Below are 3420 nucleotides of genomic sequence, written 5' to 3' on the forward strand. Positions count from 1 at the left end.
CTCGTTCGTTATCGGAATTAACCAGACAAATCGCTCCACCAACTAAGAACGGCCATGCACCACCACCCACCGAATCAAGAAAGAGCTATCAATCTGTCAATCCTTCCGGTGTCCGGGCCTGGTGAGGTTTCCCGTGTTGAGTCAAATTAAGCCGCAGGCTCCACTCCTGGTGGTGCCCTTCCGTCAATTCCTTTAAGTTTCAGCTTTGCAACCATACTTCCCCCGGAACCCAAAAGCTTTGGTTTCCCGGAAGCTGCCCGCCGAGTCATCGGAGGAACATCGGCGGATCGCTAGCTGGCATCGTTTATGGTTAGAACTAGGGCGGTATCTGATCGCCTTCGAACCTCTAACTTTCGTTCTTGATTAATGAAAACATTTTTGGCAAATGCTTTCGCTTCTGTTCGTCTTGCGACGATCCAAGAATTTCACCTCTAACGTCGCAATACGAATGCCCCCATCTGTCCCTATTAATCATTACCTCGGTATTCCGAAAACCAACAAAATAGAACCGAGGTCCTATTCTATTATTCCATGCACACAGTATTCAGGCAAAATAAGCCTGCTTTAAGCACTCTAATTTGTTCAAAGTAAACGTACCGGCCTACCTCGACACTCAATTAAGAGCACCGCGATAGGATTAAATTGGACCGCAAAGTTTGACCTTAGCTAAATCCACCGGTAGGACGTTTCGTAACATGCCAGTTGACACCGCGAGCGATGAACCAACAGTACGAAACACAGATTCAACTACGAGCTTTTTAACCGCAACAACTTTAATATACGCTATTGGAGCTGGAATTACCGCGGCTGCTGGCACCAGACTTGCCCTCCAATGGATCCTCATTAAAGGATTTAAAGTGTATTCATTCCGATTACGGGGCCTCGGATGAGTCCCGTATCGTTATTTTTCGTCACTACCTCCCCGTGCCGGGAGTGGGTAATTTGCGCGCCTGCTGCCTTCCTTGGATGTGGTAGCCGTTTCTCAGGCTCCCTCTCCGGAATCGAACCCTGATTCCCCGTTACCCGTTACAACCATGGTAGGCGCAGAACCTACCATCGACAGTTGATAAGGCAGACATTTGAAAGATTCGTCGTCGGTACTAGACCATACGATCAGCAGAAAGTTATTCAGAGTCACCAAAAGTAACGATGGACAAGCCACCGATTGGTTTTGATCTAATAAAAGCGTTCCTTCCATCTCTGGTCGGAACTCTGGTTTGCATGTATTAGCTCTAGAATTACCACAGTTATCCAAGTAAATGTGGGTACGATCTAAGGAACCATAACTGATTTAATGAGCCATTCGCGGTTTCACCTTAATACGGCATGTACTGAGACATGCATGGCTTAATCTTTGAGACAAGCATATGACTACTGGCAGGATCAACCAGGGAGCTTCATATATGTTTTAGGTTTAATAAAACATCAGAATTACTCCTTTTTCACTTTGTACATACAAGATAGTATTTGAAAAATTCTATCTGTTGTTAAAGTGGTGCTGTTTGTAAGCATTTGCTTCATACAACACTTTTAAATTTTTGAATCTATATTATTTATTCACAAAATTGAATAATAATTTTATTTTTCAAACATCCTCTCATTTTTGTAAATATTACTCTCGCTAGATATTTTTATCAAAGCGACTTGGTTTTTATACACGTAAACGTGATATTTTATTCTTGCTCGGAAACAAGTAAGTCAATACTCAGTTTCATATTTGTACACTTTTTTTAAGTTATACATAATATTATATAAACGCCGTAGCGATTTACCACATAAAGAGTCATTCAGTCATAGACATCGACCCGTGGTAGTGTTACGTTAATGGTATACAACTTGCCGTAGTCAGTATTTGTCAGTTCTTACTCGACCCGCTTCAACTGACTACTCTTTCATACTAGTACCAGCCGGCGTAAAAAAATATCGGGTTTTTTAACTAACTAACAGCTGCCTCGGTCACGGCGGATACTACGATGTCTCCCTGCATCTAAATTACATGTCGATACTTGAAAAATTTTTACATTTATAACACTAACAGTTTATTATTGTTTTTTTTTTTTTTTAATTGAGTACGTAAATAATTTTTTTGCTTTAATTATTTGATATTTTTAATTAAAAAGTTATATACTTTTTAAATAAACTCTAATTATATTTATCAATATGTATTATATTTTATAAATTTTTTATTAATATACAATCACTTTTACTATACTTACTTGAAAAAAAGAAAAAAAAATTACGCTCATTTCAAATTTTTTCATACATATATTACATACTCTTATATTATGAAAAATTATTAAACTATAGTGGAGTATACTAAATTTTTTTTATTTTATACAGCTAAATATCCGAAAACGAATTAAAAATTATACAACTTTCTAATAAGTCATTTTCAACTTTTATATTCATTTTTTATTTATATATTTAATTATAATAAGTAAATAATTTTGATTTGACTTATGTTAAACATTGTTTCAATTAATATAAAATTTTAATACAATTGCATTAAAATATATGGTAATTTCATCCCTGATTAAACAAAACGATTTGTGACGATTAAAACTGTTTTAATCGTCACAAATCGTCAAGAATCGTCAATTGATGATTAAAAACGATTAAATTTTTAATCGTTTTAAATCGTCGTGAATCGTCAATTGATTATTAAAGAAGATTAAAAACGATTAAATTTTTAATCGTTTTTAATCGTCGTGAATCGTCAACTGACGATTCGAGAGGATTAAAAACGATTAAGTTTTTAATCGTTTGAAATCGTCGCGAACCGTCAATTGACGATTCACGACAATTAAATTTTTAATCGTTTTTAATCGTCGTGAATCGTTTTTAATCTTCAATCAGAACCAGAAATTACAATATTATTTTGCGATTAAAGACGATTCATGACGATTTACAATTTCAAATCGTCATGAATCGTTTTTAATCGTAAAATAATAAATCGTCTTTTGACGATTTAGGACGATTAAATCTGAAAATCCATGACGATTAAAGACGATTAATGATGATTTAATTTTTAATCGTTTTTAATCGTCACAAATCGTTTTGTTTAATCAGGGATTATAAACCAACTTTTGATTTTTTTTTTTTACTGATATATATTAACTAAAAACATAAAATGACATGAAATTCTGTTATTTAGTTATTTTTATGAATTCAAATTCTAAACTAGTTTAAAATTAAAATTGATTTTAAGTAATTAAAATGTATCTATAGAAAAAATTATCTTTAGATTAACTTCAATAAAATTTTTGGTTTATTAGCTTTTACCTCTGTTGCCTTAATCTTTTAAATGATGATTTGTTTCATTTTGATTGAATTTAAAATTAGATAGAACTACTTTTTTTTTTTTTTTTTTTTCAAATAGTGGTAATCTAATTTTATTTTCCGCAAAAAAATAATTAAACA

At 33.5% G+C, this 3420-nt stretch overlaps 1 non-coding gene across 1 annotated transcript in view; it reads right to left on the minus strand.

The window, feature by feature from the left end:
• The window catches only part of LOC128667710 (small subunit ribosomal RNA), a 1910-nt gene extending 516 nt beyond the window's left edge, over positions 1 to 1394 (minus strand). Inside the window, exon 1 of the ribosomal RNA XR_008403660.1 lies at positions 1 to 1394. This exon is cut by the window's left edge and continues 516 nt beyond it. This is a non-coding gene — a ribosomal RNA (small subunit ribosomal RNA).
• Positions 1395 to 3420: the final 2026 nt, after the last annotated feature.

This window comes from Microplitis demolitor, chromosome 4, assembly GCF_026212275.2.
Source record: "Microplitis demolitor isolate Queensland-Clemson2020A chromosome 4, iyMicDemo2.1a, whole genome shotgun sequence".
Lineage (NCBI taxonomy): Eukaryota > Metazoa > Arthropoda > Insecta > Hymenoptera > Braconidae > Microplitis > Microplitis demolitor.